Below are 21,492 nucleotides of genomic sequence, written 5' to 3'. Positions count from 1 at the left end.
TTGGTGGCTTTCTTTGAGCGGGTGTTTCTTTGGTTGGAGGCCATTTGTGAGTGAAAGGAAGATGGTGAATGGGAAATTTTGTGAAGTTTGGGAAACTTGTGAATTGTGAAGGTTTAGGTTGATGAATGGATGATGAATTTGTGGTTTGATGATGTTTAGGAAGTGAAAAAGATGATGATAATGAAAGAATTTCGTGGTTAGGTTTCTAGGGAAATTTTGACAGAGTAACGGTAGGAAAATGGGAATGGGAAGAATGGTGAAAAAGGCTGGTTTTATAGGCCTGTTTGGTGAAAATCGCGGCACGCCAAAATGCAAGGCGCGGCGCGATTTTGTGTTGTAACGGCTAGTAACGGCTAGTTTTGCAACGGTTGGGAAATGGTGGGTTGAGTAACGGTCAAATTTTTTTTTAAAAATCTGGGCAGACACCATTCAAAATCGCGCTGCGGCCAAAGGATAGGCGCGGCGCGATTTTATTCAAACAGGGAGGCTGCCTTTCTGTTCCTCAAAATCGCAGCACGCCTAAATACACAGAGCGGCACGATTTTGAGCAAAATGGGAGTGTGTTTTGCTTTTTCAGGCCAAAAAAATTTTGTTTTCTTGAAAAATGCCTGAGTTCCTTTAATTTCTGAAAAACTTTTGAGGAGAGAATCATGCAAGACATCAGTACCTTGCATGATTTTCTTGGCAGGAGGTATACTTGAACAAATTTTTTTTTTTAAAACTTTCCTGCCTTGTATTAAAAGAAAAGAAAAAATATTTTTGTGATTTTGTTTTTGAAAGCAATAAAATCATACCTGAAAAATAAATAGTGGGTTGCCTCCCACCAAGCGCTTTCTTTTACGTCATTGAGCTTGACGTTTCAACCACTGTTAGGGTGGCAAATATGTCAAAAAGAACACATCATCCTTCTTCTTCCTCTTGTTTGGTAGGAATTCCATGAATTTGTAACAAAGAAGTAGATGCTCCCATGCACTCACAGTTAAACCTTTGGAATTTAAGCTCTCCCACCGTAAAGAAGGACGTGCATCCATTTGCACACGAGTGATTTCCTCAACCTCCGTTGGTTCAGACTTCGGGAAAATGTCAACACTCCTTACTTTGGGATTTTCTTCCACAACAACCTTGTGACATTCAGTCTCCATCTGAACTAGCTTGCTCTGAGACTCATGTGCTTTCTCAACAAGATCACCACACTGAACATCAAACTTCTCAAATAAAACTTGATTTGACACCAAGAAATCATCTAAAATATTCTGAAGTTGAGTATTGTAATCGATGTTGATCACCTCTTTCTTCCCTTCACCATCACTACCTGGTTGATTCGCCTCATAATGACCACAACTCGAGATTTTGTTGTCCAGAATTTTGATCTTAAAAGATAGCATATATTTTTCATACTGCAACTTAGCAATCTCTTCTGTATCATAGAGGAGTACCCTGTCTATCATAGCTGCAAAACTTGGATAAACTTTTCAGTAGCACAGTACAATGAGAAGAAAACAAAGAGCATAATATTTTTTTTTCTTTTTTTTATAAATATATATACAAAAATATAAATGACAGAAATCCTAAATAAAAACAAAATTGAAAAATTGAAATGACTCAACAGTCCCCGGCAACGGCGCCAAAAACTTGATATATCTCTGGCAAGTGCACCAAATACTATCGAAGTAGTAAAAATATCGATCCCACGAGGACTGTTTTTAACTTCAATAATTCAATTGCGTTATATAATTAGGATGTATAAAAGTTATTTTTGGTTTGCCACTAGGCAGTAGATTTGGTTTGATTTTACGAAATCAAATAAAAGAAGTAAAGATTTGATTAAGAAAATATGAGAGAAAGATGAGATCAGATCCTTCGAATCCTCTAAGTTCCCCTAATTGGTCTACTGCACCTATTTGTTATGAATCCTCTTCTAATTTACGATGATTAACAAAATAGCCCTAATCAATCCCTTGAGTTAGGACCCTCTTCTTAAACTACAGCCCCTAATTCCTTAGGTGGTCTAATAATTCTTGAAGGTTTTACCGAACGTTAACCTATTATCACTAACAAACGATTATCTATTCCTAGACTAACCCTGTTTATTAGAACAATTCAATTAGGTCTAAGTCGAAAGCCATGGTCAGTGGTCGTTCGTTCTCACGAAATCAAGTTATATGTGATCAAGATATAAAAAGCATTAAGAACAATTGAATTGAATAAACTAGAATTGAATTCATAAACAAAATAGAGTTTCACAGCAACATGTGTCAATTAGGGTTACAAAGATTCATCTTGGATCTAATCTCTAAGAGATTTAGCTACTCATAATCGAGTTTACAAATAGCATAATCAATGAAATAATTAAAACATACATGAATTGGTAAAAGGATGAAGAAATCGCCCTTCTAGCCGTCTCTGATGTCTCAAAATCGCACTTTGCTCTCCAAAATCGTAACCCTTGTTCTTCAGATTGAGTGCAGTATTTATAGAAGTCATGGGCCTGACCCATCAAAATCGCGCCGCGCCTTGTTAATTGGCGTGCCGCGATTTCCCCTTTACAGGAAGTGCGTATTTTTGCTTCAAAAATCGCAGCACGGCTTGAAATTGGCGTGGCGCGATTTCCTTCGAACAGACTTCAAATTTTAAGCTTTTTGCACTCCAGAACAGTAAAAATTGCATGAGAACTCTATCAAAATGTCACAATAAGTCCCTAATATTACGTAATGACAGAATGTCATCAGGAGCTTCTGAAGAAGTTCAAACTTGAAGATTGTAAAGTGATGAACACTCCAATGCACCCTACGTGCACCTTAAGCAAAGAAGATGAAGGAGCTAAAGTGGATCAGAAGCTGTATAGAGGTATGATTGGTTCTTTGTTATACCTCACTGCATCTAGGCCAGATATTTTATTCAGTGTATGCTTGTGTGCAAGATTCCAATCAGATCCTAGAGAATCTCATATGACTGCTGTCAAGAGAATTTTCAGGTATTTGAAAGGAACAACTAATCTTGGACTCCTTTATAGGAAATCCTTAGATTATAAGCTAATTGGATTCTGTGATACTGATTATGCTGGTGATAGGATTGAAAGAAAGTCAACCAGTGGCAATTGTCAATTTCTGGGTGATAATCTTATATCCTGGGCTAGCAAAAGACAAACAACTATTGCTATGTCTACAGCAGAAGCAGAATACATTTCAGCTGCAAGTTGTTGTACACAACTACTTTGGATGAAACATCAGTTGGAAGATTATCAGATAACTGCTAACAGTATTCCCATTTATTGTGATAATACTGCTGCTATTTGTTTGTCTAAAAATCCAATTTTGCATTCAAGAGCTAAGCACATTGAAATCAAACACCATTTTATCAGAGATTATGTTCAAAAAGGAATCTTAGATATACAATTCATTGATACTGAAAATCAATGGGCTGATATATTTACTAAGCCTTTAACTGTTGAAAGATTTGATTTTATAAAGAAAAATTTGAACATGCATTACGTGTCTGATTAGATGTTTGCTTGCTCCTGAATAGGATATTTGGTTCTGAAGTTAGTTCAGAAGCAGTAGTCCATCAGAAGCTCTTTATTGAGATTCTGAGGAAAACTCGCTTCTGATGATGACGTCAGCATCTGAAGTCCAGAAGTTGGATTTATTGCTTCTGAATAGTTGAATTAGTGGAAACGTTGGGAGTTACTTTTTAAAAGTAACTTCTGGCCCACTAACTTGGTAGTTACTCTGTGAACTTCTTACGTGGCCTGTATGTGTTGGTGTATAACTAAAAGGGCAATGATGATTTAATAGCTTTGAAAGTACTTTTCACGCGCCCCCAATTTTGTCATTAATGTTATGTTTATTTGTCTCGTTTGAATTGCAATCGTTTTACTTTTAACACTTTGTCAATTCACACACTACTCACTCACAACAAACACATTTTGCTCTCAAACCTCTTGCGAAGTAAGCGCAAAAACCTTAGAACCCTAAATTCTCTAAATCTTCTTCAATCATCATCAAATGGCATCTTCAAGCTCAAAGGTTTCAGAATCTACTTCAAGCAAGCAAGGCGCAACAGGATCTGGGTCAGTCTACAAAAAGAAGACTATGGATATTCCATGGAAATCTTTAATAGTTCAAATAGAATCACCAGTGGATTTCACTTCACTTAAGAAGTACAAGGTGAACATGGAAGGATTGATAGAAACTCAGAAGTTGTCTGAGTATTTCAGGATGCTAAATGGGCCAACATACGTGAACTTGGTCAAGGACTTTTGGTTAAAAGCTGAAGTGTACAATGAAAAGCCTGGGAAGGTAGCAGGTAAACAAGCTGGGTCGAAGAAAGGAAAGATGGAGATAGAGTTGAATCCTACTTCCTTCAGTAGCCTTGAGATAAGGTCTGAAGTGATGGGTATTCCCGTAACCATCACAGAAGAGATAATAGCTAGAGCTTGTAGAATGAATGCAGAAGGAAGGTTTCAAGAAATAGTTAAAAAGGATGATGTCCTGCTGCAAAGCTACTACAACACTCTTCTGGGTGGTAACAAAGATGCTAAGCCTTCTGAAATGGAGATTCATCACAGGATGTTGGTGAAATTCTGTACTGATTGCTTCTTTCTAAGAGCAGGAGGGTCTGACCAACCAAATCATCAACAGAAACTGGCAATCTAATTCATGGCCATGCTTGAGAAGATTAATTTCCCCAGATATGTCATGGATTATCTCTGCTGGGCTATTAATGAAGGCACTGTCAAAGGAAGGAAACAAGTGCCTTGTGGAAGATTGTTATCAGAAATCTTTTATCAAGGAAGAGTGCTGGATTTCTTGAGAAAGACAAGAGATGCTTCTGATAAATGCTTCGAAGTTTCCACTGCTGAGAAGACTATCAGTAGCAAGACATTGCATTCTATGCATGTTTTCAAGACAGCCCCAAAAGATGAAAAGTGGTTGGAGATGACCACAGAAGAATCTGAGATAATCAGGGACTTTCCTTCCATCTTTAAGGAAAGTAATCCTGAACACTTAGCTAAATTAGTAGCTGAGTACGTCTTGGATGAAAATGCGAGCTCTCAGGAGGAAGCTGCTGTTGCTAAAGGGAAAGGCAAGAAGGCCAAGGCAGTTACTGTGTCAGAAGCTGTTTCTGATGCACCCAAAGGGAAGAGAGCCAGAACTAGTTCAGAATCTGATGCTGCTCCTACTAATGGAAAGAGGGCCAGAACTAGTACTGTGTCAGAAGCTGCTGAAGCTAAACCTGTTTCTGTCAAGGATAAAGGAAAGATGCAGAAGGTTGGTGCTGCTTCTATTACTCAGAAAAGAAGAAAAGGTAAGGCAGATTTGGTAATCACCGAAGAGCAGCTGGAGGAAGCTCTTAAAGAAATAGAGAAAGAAGAGGCTGAGCCCAAGCTGAAGAAGAAGAAGGCTCCCCTTCAACTTGTGAGTCCTATGGTTGAGATGACTCCAAGAAAGAAAAGGATGGCAGATGAACATGCTTCTGATATTTTATCAAGCAAAAAGGAACTAAAAGCACAATACATTCAACAAAGAGATGACAAGCTCAAGACCTTGGGTATGGAAGACTGTGATAGGTTCTTCAAAGAGAAATTGGCCGAAGTAAGAAAAATTGCTGGTAAGACTGATGAAGACAACGAGGAAGAAGAAATGATGATCATTTTTGAAGATGCTCCAGAAGATGGAACTTCAGAAGCAGTAGATAACTCTGCAAAGTTATCTAAGGTATCTCAAGTTTCTCACACATCTTATAGCACATCCTCTATTCCTTCTGAGGACACATCCCTTTTAGATCACCTAGAAAGTCATTATCTAGGTGAACTACCTCAAGCTGGTTTTACCACAACCTCAGAGAAAGCCTCTGAGACAACTCCAGAAGCAGCTGCTTCTGATAAAGTTGTTTCAGAAGACCCCCCACAACAAACACCTTTACCAGAAAAAGCCTCTTCACCCTCTACAACTTCATCACCCCCAATTGTTCCTGAACCATCTGTTCCTGAACAACCAACTCCTCAAAAGACCGTTCCTGAACAACCAGTTACTAAACCCACTTCTGAACCTGAACCTGAAACTGCCGCTCCTGAACACATTGTTCCTGAGCTAACCTCTGCTTCCATATCTTCTTCACCAGTTCAAGTCATCAAGCTCATCCACCATACTGGTGTATGTGATATGGACACAGATTCTGAGGATGATCAGTATGATCATGCCTCTGATATGGTAGTTGACCCCACTCCTGACCAACCATCAACCAGCCAATCATCAACTACAAATGACCAATCATCATCAAACCTACCAATTATTCCCCTAGCCCCTCCAAAACCCTCTAAACAACCTTCACCTCCCACCATATACCTGGATTCTCAAGTTCTAAAGGATGTGTGGGAAGATATTGCTTCTGAAGTTCTCAGACTGATAGCAAGTAGAAATGACTTGGGTCATACAATAAGCTATCAGAAGCAATGGAGAAGGATCAAGGAAAGGGTCATCAACCTGATTTCAGCTCTGCATGATTCCTGCATTGAGGCTCAAGAGCAAGCCAAGCAGAAGCTGGAAGATTGGTTGAATGGCATTGAAGAGAATGATGGAGATGTAGAAGTTCTTGGTACTTGGGTGAAGAATCCACTCAGTATCAGAGGCAGAGAACCTGATGAATTCCTGCCTAAGGAGCTGAATCTGATCATTCCTTCTGAGATTCTGGAAAAGATTGATGCACCAAACCTGGCTCTAGCTCAGGAGAACAAGGTGCTCAAAGAAGAAAATGACAGGCTGGAAACAGAGCTACTAGAGCAGAAGCTGAAGATATCACAGTTGGAAGCTGACATGCAAGAAGCCAAGATCAGAGAAGACAACTACAGAAAAGTTATGGACAAGAAGTATGCTGATGTTCAAGAGCTTCTGAAGAAGATTTTAGAGAAATAAGCCAAACCCTTAGTTGCACACTTATAGCTTATTTTTCTGTCTTTTTAGGCTTTTGATATTCTTTGTTCATTTCTGCTTCTGAATTAGTTCTTTTTGCTTCTGATATTAGATGCTTCTGAATTCTTCCTGCTTCTGAATATCTTTAACTGTTTATACCTTGTGTGTTATTATTTGCTTTCATAATAATGCTTGCTATGACTGTTTATTTATTCCTTGAAGATGGTTAAAATGCTTTAAATTTATTTGAATTATGCTCTGAACCTTTAATCTTGAGTTTTTTCTCATCTCTTCTTTTTGTTTATGTCTTTTTGCTAATGACAAAAGGGGGAGTATATGTGATAGTATTTAAAGGCTCTGAGCCCCATTAATTAATGTTTGAAAATTTTGAAAATTTCTACTCTTTTTATCGGTGTATCAAAAAGGGGGAGTATCAAATTTCAAATAACAATTAATTGAACCATTCTTCTTATCTATAAGTCAATTCTTTCAATATTTTTTTTATAGCTCTGATATTATTGTGCGAAAAATGAATTTAATTAACCTGGATAGAACTTAGGGGGAGCTTACAAACCTCACCTTAAAGACTATCAGACTCAGGGGGAGTTAGAGCTTACAAACCTCAGACTCTGAGCTTACAAACCTCAGAACCCCAAGGTCAACTTGTTAATTAGATTAACAACAATTGATCAATTTTTAAATACTATTGTTTGTCATCATCAAAAAGGGGGAGATTGTTGGAACAAAATGTGTTTAACAATGAACCTTAAAGAGTTTTGATGATAACAAGGTATTAAAAATTGTAAATTGGACTAGCTAATATTTGTTCAAGTGTACAGGACCACAGTTAAAAAGTTACATCATTGATTGGTTCTGAATGAGCAAATAAAGAGCAAAAAAAAATGAAGCTTAGATGATTCTGAAGGCAAAACGCTCCTGAAGTCAAGCTGCTCCTGAAGAAATAGCGCTCCTGAAGAAAGGCTGCTCCTGAAGAATAGTGCTTCTGAAGACAAGAGGTCCAGAAGCCACCTCATCAGAAGCTGCATCATCAGAAGCTGCCTCATCAGAAGTCATTTCACCAGAAGCTGAAGATCAACTGGATTTGCAAAACATTCAAAGATTGAAGAATCTACATTGCAAAAGCTGTCTATTGGTTTCGAAAACACAGCAGAAAATCAGTGGAACATTGCAACGGTCATTTCAAAGGTGTTTGAAGACATGTGCTTGCAATTTGGACGAAAGCGTTGACATTGTACTATTGTACGAATTGTACAACCACGTTCTCCACTACTCTGTTTTGTGTCCACGCTACAAGACAAGAAAACAGCTCCAGAATACGGTCTCGCCTGCATATATGTTCCTTTGGATAAGGAATGGATTTCAAATTGGTTCTTCATAGGACAACAACCAAATCAGGCAAAAGATCATTGGTGAAAGATCAAGCTTCAACAACGACTCTTTGGTGTGCTGGCAATTTCACAACGTCTCTTTCACACCTCTATATAAAGGAATGAAGACCTAAAGATTTGGTAATGCAAGAACGCTGAACGAAAGACTCATAACATTTTTACAAGTGCCAAATCTCTGCTGAAATTGTTCTGCATTCACTTAGAATTTCTGTGTCTCAAAGTCATATCTTAGAAATTCTTAAGTCCATTGAGTCTGTATCTGATTTGTATTGTGAGCACCTCTGATTGTATATCAAGTGTCCAACCTTAAACAATTTTTTGTGTAATTTTGTTTAGTTAGGAAGTCTCTTGCAGTTGTGCTTGAGCAGGAAGTCTCTTGATTGTGTTCTTGAGCAAAGGAAGTCTCTAGCTTGTGTGCTTGAGCAAAGGAAGTCTCTTGCTTGTGTGCTTGAGCATTTGTAATCAGATATTACTCATAGTGAAATCTCCTTGGAAGTGCAAGGGGGACTGGACTACTTCCGGATTGTGGAAGGAACCAGTATAATTGCTTTGTGTCGTTCTTCTTCTCTCTCTATTTTATTCCGCTGCATTTAGATTCTGATTATCACTTCAGAAGCTGTCTCACTTAGCTTCTGATCAGTGTGTTCAGTTTTTAAGAGAAACGAAGAATTTTTAAAAACACAATTCAACCCCCCCTTCTTGTGTTTTTCTCACCTTCAGCAACTCATCAACAATTACAGAGTTTAGAGAATCAGCAGACTCTAATTTATCCCTTAGATCAAACCACAATAGAATATGTGCATGAGGCAAGCCATGCTTTTGAAATTCAATAATGTACAAGCCTACAGTTTAAAAAAAATAAATAAATTGATATTTGGTACAATCAAATAAACAGATAATCATCAAATAATCAAAAACAAAAATACCAGCAAAACAATTGCAAATTTTTCGAGAAAACAAATAATAAACAAAAATTACATGTAATAACTCTTCCAAAAACCTTTCCACTCTTGAAATCAGACACCATTTCTTGCAACTTAACCTAAAAAAAACTGCATCAAATATCTGGTCGATACACTGCATGGTTTCCAGACTTCAACAAATGGCGTTGAATCTCAAACCATTTGGGATTACAGATGAATGTGAGAAACAAATCAGGATATCCAAACTTTTTTCATATTGTCATTGCATCCTGACAATTATTGAACATATACTTCCGTCCTCCAATGAATGAAGCAGGCAAAACGACACGATTTCCAATCAACGAAGCATCATATTCCCCACGGCCAACAACCTCCTCAACACCCAACAAAAATCCTGAATGAATGTTACCCTGGTTTGCTCTCATGAATGATAGACGCTGGGACTCTATCATAGAATATAGGTCTACCACAAACTGCTGGAATAGTCGCCTGCCATGCAAAACAACGGAATCCTCAACAACTCTTTCCTGGATCTTGAACGCGACAAACTTACGTACGCTAACGCGTACACGTTTGAAGACAATCCCTGTTGCAGTCAATTCAGTCAACTTAATATGTTCCTCACACTAGTCCTTCCCAAACGGAAACAACAACGGATATTGTAAAGGAATATACTTGGCATGAGTTTCATGTATACGCTGGAAACAACCATCCCTTTCTTTCACCACGATGTCTCAACCATCTTCAGAATTATCAAAATCACCAACAATAAGTGCTGCGACCTCATCAATTTGAGGTACATTATATGTACGGGGGTCATGGTTTTTATCACGAAACAAACGCAAGCGAGGAGGTACATTCTCGTTAGTCAAACGAAAATCACGAACCATCCTAAAAAATTTCACCAACTTATTGTGCTGATTCAACAGACCCAACAAATCACTAATTAGCGATGGATCTAGATACAGTAGAAACTCTATAAATTAATAATGTCAGGACCAGAGAAATTTATTAATTTAGAGAGTTATTAATTTATCGATAAATTAATAATTATTAATTTAAAGAGTTTTTAAGTAATTACTAGACTATGACCCGTGCGCCGCACGGGTCTAATGTGCTATTTAACATTTGAGTAAATAATTATTTATAAATCAACCTATATTAAATTAACTTTCTATCATATAAGATGTATTCCAATATTTAAAGGGTTGAGACGTTAAATAATTTAAAAAAGAGATCCATGGTTCAATTTGTAAGTAGTTGAGTAGTGTTTTTTTACACTGAAAAAGTGTATTTAGACCATCCGCAATAAGAGGATCTTGCTCGGTAAGTACCTATTACGGCAGAAGCAAAACCTGCTGCTCAAACAACTAAACCGGTTGAGAACTTGCTCCAAATAATCTCCCAGTCGATAGATATCTTTCTCGTTTTGATATATAGTTGTCATATTCAGCAAGCAACTTCAATTAATCAAACTATTTGAGAGAAAACACCATTTGATATAAACTATTTGAGAGTCAAATGATTTATGCTATAAAAATAAAATCCTTTCAATTAAAAAAATAGAATAAGGCAACATATGCATTAGAACAGTAAGAATTAGAAAGTAATAATGCATTATATATATCGAGAATTACACAAACAGATACATTACACTATAAAGCAATATCCTTGAGGTTATCATTAAAGAACATGTTCAACTTCACAACCAAAACCAAAGCTAAGCCAACTGCTGGAAAAATTTAGACAAATTGCAAATAATCCAACCTTGTAACACCACCAAACAGCCCCAATATTGATCTAAAACTCTGCTACCCCCAATAAACAGATGTAGAAAACTCAGCAAAAGAGCATAGCAGTCCTTGCAAACAACAAAATCTCATCAGCCAAATAGAAATAAAACAAATCCACTACCACACAAAAGAATTATTTGGGTCCCATTAACACTTGTAAAAGATTGAGTGTTACTCGTGGTTGAAATATGAAATAGTTGTAGGGCCAATTTGTTTCGGAAGTAGAGATAAATTTGAAATAGTTGTTTCGAAAAATAGAAGAGATAAATATGAAATAGTTGTTTCGGAAAATAGAAGAGATAAATATGAAATAGTTGTTTCAGAAAATAGAAGAAATAAATATGAAATATGATCAATGGCTAAAATTGAATGGCGCCTAAATGTGCAAGATCCAATGGCTCAGAAAAGTGGAGGGAAAAATGGGGGGGGGGGGGGGGGAATATTAGGGTTAGGGTTAGCTTCAGGGGTTAAGCTTTAGTAAATAAGATAAGATAAAAGATAAATAAATATGAAATAGTTGTTTCGGAAAACAGAAGAGATAAATATGAAATAGTTGTTTCGGAAAAATAGGGCTATAGATAAATATGAAATAGTTGTAGGGCCAATTTGTTTCGGAAGTAGAGATAAATATGAAATAGTTGTTTCGGAAAATAGAAGAGATAAATATGAAATAGTTGTTTCGGAAAATAGAAGAGATAAATACGAAATAGTTGTTTCGGAAAATAGAAGAGATAAATATAATATGATCAATGGCTAAAATTGAATGGCGCCTAAATGCGCAAGATCCAATGGCTTAGAAAAGTGGAGGAAAAAATGGGGGGAAAAAATTAGGTTTAGGGTTAGCTTTACGGGTTAAGCTTTAGTAAATAAGATACTGTACATACCAAACAAAAAGGCAAATTAGTCTATGCCTCTTAGAATTATGTTGCAGCGAACCTTGGGACTCAACGTAAATTAGTAACTATTGTGTTCATATGTATTGGAAATCAATAATGACTTTTGAACTTTAAAGGAAAACGGACAACTATTGAATCATATTTCAATAGAGTGTAATATATTTTTTTTCAGTTTCTATGAATTATTAATTTATGATTTTCTTGGGACCGAAAATTATAAAGGGATCTCCTGAAAAATTATTATCTTATTATTTTATCGAGTTTTTCAATTTTTTACATTGGCCCAAGTCGGGACAGGACAAATTTATTATTTTAGAGAGTTTATTAATTTACCGAGTACTAATTTAAAGAGTTTCTTCTGTAATTCCCTTTAGAACGATCACTGAAATAAAACATAAAGAAGCAATCTAATAAAAATAACTACACAAATAGGGATGGTGGACCAACAACTATAAGCAACATCATGAAAACAATTCAAGCATAAGTAGTCACTCAAATGTAAAAGTCAGTACAAACCTAAATTCCGACAACCGATTAGACAACTCGTTCTGAGTATCGTATATGTAAAGCTGACAGAACTTTGGGCGTTGACCATCTTCGGGAATAAGACTTCTAATTCTATGATAGTTTTTGGCAGATATAACAAAAGTTGGGGACATCCACCGTCATTACCACCAGATTCAACTTTGCCCCCCATCGATGTGAAAGAAAACATATTGTTGTAAGATCTAATGTTCGTAATAAAGTGGCTACTTCTTGCATCTAACACAAGAAATAAATTTCGAATCAATGGAGGGGGTTCCAACATAAGCGAAAGAGAAATTTTCCTTATTATACAACACAACGATATTTTTGGCGCAATAACGACATAGTGTTTGTCGACCCTCTCAGCATACTGTATTCATATCACCGATGTCTATATATTCTGCATAAATTCAACACAATTATATTCACCAAATTAAGCCTCAATAATATACACACCCCGCACGCCGATAAAACAAAGATACATAGGCCAGTTCAATCACCTTGCTCCTCGCTTCTGTGAAACAAATTCAACAATCCAATGTCATTGTCCATGAAATGAACTTGTGACGAATCCACATCTTGGTTTACATTATTGGCTAATAGAAAAAAAGACACACTTAGCAACAAATACATACATTTAACCATCGAACATCGTACATAATTTGCATAATTTTTTTTACATGATGACACCACATCTATAGAGAGACGACCATTAATGATAGAATGACTCTTTCATCCAATTACCCTGACCACTGCATACCAAAAACATAATAGACACAACCTATATTTTGTTTCAAGGCAACATATTTCTTGGAAATTAGGGGCCAACAATGAAGATTGATATTTTTTTATCCTACTCTAACAAAAACTTTTTTTAAGCCTAATAAGTAACTTTTTAAGTGTGCAACTCTTTTCTGCGACCTAATTAACATTTTGTTGGCTTAATTTTTTTAGTTAAACTAATTTGAATATTGACCTCGATGAAGAAAAAAAACCATGGATTTTAGCGTTTGAAAAAATGGAATGAACAAGTGTGATTTTAATCTATACACAAACACAATATAACCAGTAAAAAATTGCATATCCTATAAGAAAATGCTTCGATGGTCAAATGCTTATTTCTTGTATATTCTGACATTTAAGTGGAGTTTTATAACTCTTTTCACTTCTGCCATTTAATATCTGAAAACTATTACACATAATTAAACTGTTCAAAAAAACTTGATAATGAATGGGAGGAGGTGTAAGTGCAAAAAAACATGATCAATTAGAGACTTGTGTGTATATAACCAATATGCCATACACAGTTATCCACCACACCTCATGGTTTGCCAGTAGTATAACTGCTGCAACTATATTAGGTGTGATTTTAATCTATACACAAACACAATATAACCAGTAAAAAATTGCATATCCTATATTATGAACAAATCCTGTTCATAAATTTGACCATACAACATACATATTCTGACTACACTAAAATTTGAATTTTGACAATACTATTGATCTTAGGCTATACACAAACACAATAAAACCAGTAAAAAATTGCATAACATAACCCGTAAACTACCAAAAAACTCATCCACGTCTGACACCAAGATTGCTTGAACCAGTAGAATGCATGATCCTCTTTGATCTCAGCTTCTGCATCCTATCAAATCGCCTCTGCCTACCTGCATCTGCTCTGGTACAACGGTCCTGAGAACTCATAGCAATTTGGAAATAACTTCTAAATGAACCAAGATGTCAAAAATTCTGAATTAGAACAATTTCAGCAGGCACAATCGCAATAGTGCATTGTATAAACACTACGCCATGACACCCATATATACTTTCCCAACACAAACATATGTCTCCTGATATAAATAAAATATACAGAATAAACCCATAGAAAATTTACCACGTGTAGAATATTATAATATTAAATTAGTTTTCTTCACCAAGGAAACCCCACTTGCAAATAAACAATGGAGACAATGAACACAGTGTACGTAATTGACTTTGGTACTACATGTTAAGAATATAACCAATATATGAATGCTTGACATGTTATAAGCCAAATTGACCTTACATAAAAACAACCAAATCAGGAACAAAAGATTTGAAACATTCCAACATATACACTATGAGACAAAGGAGTGATGCAAATGGAAACAAAATTAGGTCACCAAAGCAAAGGGGTACATAACAAAAGAGAATTCATTTCCTTATTAGGGAAAAGCGGTGCACAACCCTTAAAAAAGGGTAAGTACGATAACAGTTGATGACAACAATAAAAAATCTGAGGAAAGCAAGATCCAATTGTAACATGAAAAATGACTATTATAAACTTCATCTATAAACAAAAAATCCAGTTGATATTTTTCCCACTTCTTAAACTTTGAGGCCCCCAAAAATAACTGCCTCAAGCCTATGTTTCATAAATACAATAACAGGTGAAATTAGAGTGTTATACCCTAATTTTGGACCTAAAAATACTAATCAATTCTTCTTTTCTTGCATTATAAGTCATTTGATATGTCTCTGATCAATTGCATCTTTCTCTGCATTTTATTTCAATGTTATTTGCAAAATTCACATAAAAGGGTATTTTAGTCATTTCCTGCATTCAATTCATTTTAATCTTTGAAAATTGTTTGAGTCTTTTAAATTGGTTTGTATAAGCCCTTGTTTCAATCTCATGTCAAAATTCATTTCAAAAATATCAGTTAAGTCATTTTTTTAGTCAGTATAGCCCCTAGGGGCATTTTAGTCATTTCCTATGTCAAAAGTTCTTTCAGTCTTTTAAAGATTTGTTTGAGTCCTTTCAAGTAGTTTGAATAAGTCTCTGTTTCATTCTATGTCAAAATCCATTTTAAAATTGCATTTGAAGTCATTTTGAGTCAGTTTTGCCCCTAGGGGCATTTTAGTCTTTTCATGTGTTAAAACCCTGTTTAAATTCTAAAAATTTGTCTCTGAGTCTTTTAATTTGTTTGAATAAACTCTTGCTTTAATCCTTTGTTAAAAAATCATTTTAAAATTGCATTTGAGTCGTTTTTAGTCGTTTTAGTCCCTAGGGGCGTTTTGGTCATTTCACATAATATTTCTGATTCGTTTTAATCTGCTTTGTTGTTTTTAATCGTCTCGTTTTACGTTAATTTTCAATTTACTTTTTCAATTCAATTTTAGTTTTAATTTTCATTTTTAGTCCTCGCATTTTTTGTTATTTACATTTTAATCCCTTTTAAGTTTGTTAGAGTCCAAGTGCCATGTGTCCAAATGCTATTGGTCCTTAAGAGTTTGTTACAAGTTCGTGCCACATGTCTCTATCCTATTGGTCCAAGGTCAATGACTTAGCCTATATAAGTCAAACCATGGTCAAATTTTCAACACCAATTATTTTTCATTCATTTTTCAATCATTTACACACAAAAATCACAAAAAACTCTTTTTCTCTTTTCCTCCTTCTTCTTCATTCACGTGAACATCACCACCACAACCAATTCCTAACTAACTTTCACCACCACCAAAGCCACCCTAACTACCTCATTCCACCACCTTAACCACCTCTCCTAACCAACTTAAACCTCCATCATCTACCAAAACCTCCATCTTCCACCACCAAAACCACCACAATCTCCAACAACCTTCATCATCTAGCATCAACAACATCAAAATCTGCATTCAACTATCACCAATTGAACCGAATTATCATCATCATCGACAATCATTTCACCGCCGCATCCAACAGAGCCAAAGCTTCAAGGTTCGGACAAGAAGAGGCGAAGGAAGCAAGGATAGCAACGGCAAGAGAAGAGAAGAGGTGCGAAGCTTCAGCCATACCGGAACACATTCGAAAGAGAAGAATCTGAGGCTTCGGAAGGTAATTTGTTTCTTCTCCTTCCCTAGAGTTTTGAATCAGAATATACGTAGTCGCGCATTCATGATTCCGTTCGGAAAATTCCAAAAAACTCGATTCATCTTTTGCGTGAACAATTCGTTGAAAATGAAGGAGGATTCAGGTTCGGAGGGAGTTTTCGAAAGCTCCGTCGCGGCGGTGCCTGCGGCCATCACCGTGCCGGAGTTACGAAGCTTCGCCGGATTCTGTTTCTTTTCCTTTGCGAAGAAGATGAATCGGAGTCTTTGTTTGTATGGTTTTGCGCAAATAGATGAAGGATTAGGACTGTTTTCTGTTAATTGGTAGTGGATTCTTTAGAACAAAGAAGAGGAACAGTGCACCTTGCCGTTAGAAAAGAAAGAAAATCGATAGGAAGAAGGAGAAGTTGCGTTTTGCTTCTCCTTGTAGATTGGCTTTGTACAGCATGCGTTAATCCATGGCCATCTCTATTAACCAATTCACCACAAGCTTATGGGCCCATATGTTCTCCTTTTATGATTGTTTCTTTGTAGTTTTGTTGTTTGCACCCCCAGTATGCTTACCGCACCCCCCTGTTTGCTTCAAAATTCATGATAAAATCTCTAAAAATTTATCAATATTTTCCTTGTTAGTTTGAGTTGTTCTTGTTGATTTTTTACATGTTAAATTTGACTGAAAAATATATGGAGATGTGTCTTAGTATCCTTGTTAGTTCAATACTTTTTCTTTTGATTAAATTGTATAGAAAAACCTCCAAAAAGTGCTCATGTGTTTTTTATACTTTGATGATGATTCTTGATGTCAAATATGCTGAATCTTTCACCTTTGAAATGTATGCAATTTCCTTGATTTGTGTGTTGAATTTTTGGTACCTTGTGCTTCAAGTAACTTGGTGTTTTCTTGTAAAAATAAGGTGGTGAATACACCTAAAATTTTGCTATGTTTGCTTGGCTTGATTGTTTTTACTTAATTTCCATGTTATGGCTGAAGGAAAAATGCTCTATAAAATTGCCATAATATGGGAACTATAAATCCTACACTTGCCACTATCTTGTAGTGAACTTTTAGGTGTATGTAACATCTTTTCTTTGATAATTCTAGTATGTGTTTAATAGCCTCTTGATTGCTTAATAATCATCATGATGTTTCTCTATATTGTGTTTCTAACCTTTCATCTCTTGTTCTATAAGCACTTCATAAACATTCCCATCATTTCATACATTTTTGTTCACTAACCCCTTTATTTCCATCTTGTGTTTCTTAGCTTTACTTTCCTCGCAATTTAGTTTGTACCAAGAATTAGAATGTAATAATTAGGAGTTCTTGTAATATTTTACTTTTATGCCACTTTTAATTTCTTGGCAAAGAGGCCATAGAATGTATCTAGGGTATGATGTAAAGGACAATGGACTCTAACGATGTACACCGACACAAGCACCGACACATGCACACACATCACTATAATATAGCTAGAATATGCATGTTTAGATGTATGGTTAGGATTGTATGTTTAGATGAATGCCTAGGACTTATACTTAGTAAAAAACCAATTTTCCAAACAAATGTGAACAACTTCACTCAAACCTTTTCCAAATAAACCTTGGGATCCAATATCCCATTGTATTTTCTTTTCCATTTTCTTAATCAAATTTCAATGAAAATAATCAAACCTTGACTTCTTTTGCAATTCACTAATTCAACCTCACTATTTTCCAATCTCATGCCCTTGAGGCCTCTTTCTATTCTTCAAACTCCATTTTCAAACTTAAAATCAACCAACAAAAACAAAAACATCTTTGAGAGAGAACTACGGTGGATTTGATCCCTTAATCGGGTACGTAGGCAAGGAACAAAATTCCTTCAATTCAACTAAAATAAAAATCCAAAAACATTCTTCTCCCTCCAATTCTTCATTTAGTAACTTTTAGGTGTAAATAACATTTTCAAATAGCATTTAAAAATAAAGCGCGCGCGTAGAAATTAAAGACGGTTCCTATAGGTTACTATAGTCGTTATGGGTGCCTAACACCTTCCCGTAGCGAAAACAACTCCCGGACCTCGATTCTCAAGGGTTTTGCTTACTTTTTCCCTTCCCAAGAAAAAATAAGATATCACCGGTTTGAAAGGTTCAAACGTAATCAATGTTTGACACCCGAAAACCAAGATAAAACATAGAGTAAAAAGAGGTGCCTATAGAATGAGCAAGTGACTCTATGGAGACTCCATATCAGAAGAATGAAAAAAGAGTGTTGGAGTCCATTCTAAAGCTAGTATAGAATGAATGGAGGGCTATGTGTAACCCTTGTTTTATAAACATGAGATCAGAGTGATTGAATAATCAATATGACACATGTTCCATACCATGAAAGTAAACCACACAAATTTTTCATTAAAATAACTTGAACACTAATCTCTTGCTCAAGTCAATCAAATATATTCTATTATTCAGTTTAATACTTATAATATTTATGTTGCGTTAGCTTGATTAAATCAATTGTCTTGAATATATAGCTTGCTTCATGTCCTGATAATATACTTCAGTAAGACATATAATTTAACAACACCAATGGCATTGCATCCCAACAAACAAAACAGTTAATATGAACACATACAACAATATAGCACACAAACTAAATGATGATTGCAGTATCATATACATAAAATCAGTACAGACCATAGCTATTAGCCTAGGATCATAGTCCAAAATAACAATACTTTCTCTAAACACAAACGACTATTGATTCAATATAAACCTTTGAGATTATAAAATAAAAGTCGTATTCCATCGCAAAAAAATTCAACGGAACGTTAAAGATATATATGTAACATAAGGTTAATGCCCATTAGACAGATGATGACAGTCAGTCATGCACTATTTTTAGAGTCTTTTTCATGATATTTTTGAGTTCACAAGCAAGTTTAAGCAGCAAGAAGAGCAAGAAAAGCAAGAAAATTGGAAGACTTGGAATCCAGGAATCGCGGTACGATTTTCACCATCGTAATACGATTTTTGAAGTCAGAACACATGTTTTTGAAGAAGCTTAATCGCAGTACGATGAAACCAATCGTGATACGATTTCAAGAAGGATCTGGAAGGAAATTAGGGTTCAAAGAGACCATCGTGGTACGATTTCTAAATCGTGGTGCGATTTTGGGCGATCCAGAAGTTGCCTATTTAAGCTGAAGTCACTCTCAAACATAGGTATTACGATTTTGGAGAGCTAAAGTGCGATTTTAACACCCAGAAGGCTGCAGCGGAGAGGATTTCATCATCTCTAACCCAGTTTATGTATGTTTTAATTCTTTCATTGATTATGCTATTTGTAAACTCAATTATGAGTAGCTAAATCTCTTAGAGATTAGGTCGGAGATGAACCTATGTAACCCTAATTGATATTATGTTGCTGTGAAACTCTATTGTTTATTAATGAATTTCTAGTCTTTATTCAATTCAATTGTTCTTAATGCTTTTTATATCCTGATCAAATATAAACATGATTTCGTGAGATCGAATGACTACTGACCATAGCTTTCGACTTAGACCTAATTGAATTGTTCTGATAAACATGGTTAGTCTAGGAATAGATAATCGTTTGTTAGTGATATTAGGTTAACGTTCATAAAACCTTCAAGGATTATTAGACCACCTAAGGAATTAGGGGCTGTAGTTTAAGAAGAGGGTCCTAACTCAAGGGATTGATTAGGGCTAATTTGTTAACTATCGTGAAACTAGAAAATCATTAGTAATAATAGGTGCAGTAACCAATTAGGGGAAACATAGAGGATTCGAAGACCTGATCTCATCTCTCTCCATATTTTCTTAATCAAATCTTATTCTTTTATTGGATTTCATAAAATCAAACCCAATCTACTGCCTAGTGGCAAACAAAAATAAACTTTTATACATCCTATTTTTATAACGCGATTGAATTATTGAAGTTAAAAACAGTCCTCGTGGGATCAATATTTTTACTACTTCGATAGTATTTGGTGCACTTGCCAGAGATCTATCAACAGATCACTACAACACAATTAACTTAATTAGACAAAAACAATTTCGAAAAAACAACCCTGCACACGTAAATTTCTACCAATCTCAATAGGATTACTAATCTCAAATCAATTAACGTTACCTAAACCAAAAGTGAATTATCAGAAACTTACATCACACTTAATGGGCTAAAAAAACAAACAACACCTACGGTCCAGGAACAAAAAAAGGAATAACCATAGTACCAAATCAATTATTTATGTAACTGCTATTAACACCTAGCTTAGACACACCTAACATCAACTGCAACAAACAGATTAAAAATCATCATCTCAGGCATCTATTTCGCAATCCACCACCAACCATGTTTTTTTACATTTTTTTTAGGAGCGTATCAATATTTTATTCATGCTAAATCAATACTGTAACGTCCTCCTTTTATTTAATTATTTTTTTATTAAGTTGGAATCTATTTATGTGATTTATTTATATATATGAGGTGTTAGTATTTTATTATGTGGCATTATTCTATTATTTATTAGAATATGAGAATTATTAGTGTAAGTAGAATTGAAGGTTAGAATAGAAATAAGAATAAGTTATTGGGCCTAAATAGATTTAGGAAGAGTGATTAGTATTATAAATAAGGAAGCTTAGGTTAGAAAGAGTTTTTACGTTAAACCGCTTTTTGGAGAAAGAGGAGAACTCAGAGAGAGAACCCTAGGAACGAAGAACGCTGCTTTTGATTTCAGAAAAACAATTTAAGGTAAGGGTGAGACTATCTTTCACTAATATTAGGTCTGTGAATCATTAGATTGCATCTAACATGCTTTAGGATGAGTTTGTAAGAGGGGAGTCTCTATTCATCATAAGGGTTGTATAATCATATGAGTAGTGAAGGGTTTTATTTTCTATTGATTTTCATGATCTTTTAATGAATCCATGTTAAATTCGTGTTCTTTTATGTTGCGGTTTATGTTTCTGAATTGTGATGTTCTCATGTTGAATTTGTGATTGAAATATAGTTACGATTAAACCAATAAATTGAACCTGATGATTATATACTTCATCGTTTTTAATGATTCAGTCGGTATGCATAAATTGTTTTGTGAGCCTTTTATTTTGTTTGATTCGTTTTCGATTATATGTGATTAAGAATTTTATTCGTGAGCTGGATCAAATTATCGT

The 21,492-nt window shown here is 35.4% G+C and overlaps 1 pseudogene; it reads right to left on the bottom strand.

Annotated features, from left to right (window-relative positions):
* The window catches only part of LOC146954593 (uncharacterized), a 48,211-nt pseudogene that overhangs the window by 14,435 nt on the left and 12,284 nt on the right, over positions 1–21,492 (bottom strand).

Source organism: Medicago sativa, chromosome 1 (genome assembly GCF_051527215.1).
Source record: "Medicago sativa cultivar Bolivia chromosome 1, Bolivia_mono, whole genome shotgun sequence".
Taxonomy (NCBI): domain Eukaryota; kingdom Viridiplantae; phylum Streptophyta; class Magnoliopsida; order Fabales; family Fabaceae; genus Medicago; species Medicago sativa.
The sequence above is the reverse complement of the archived record's forward strand: the minus strand, read 5'-3'. Positions and strand labels throughout refer to the sequence as shown.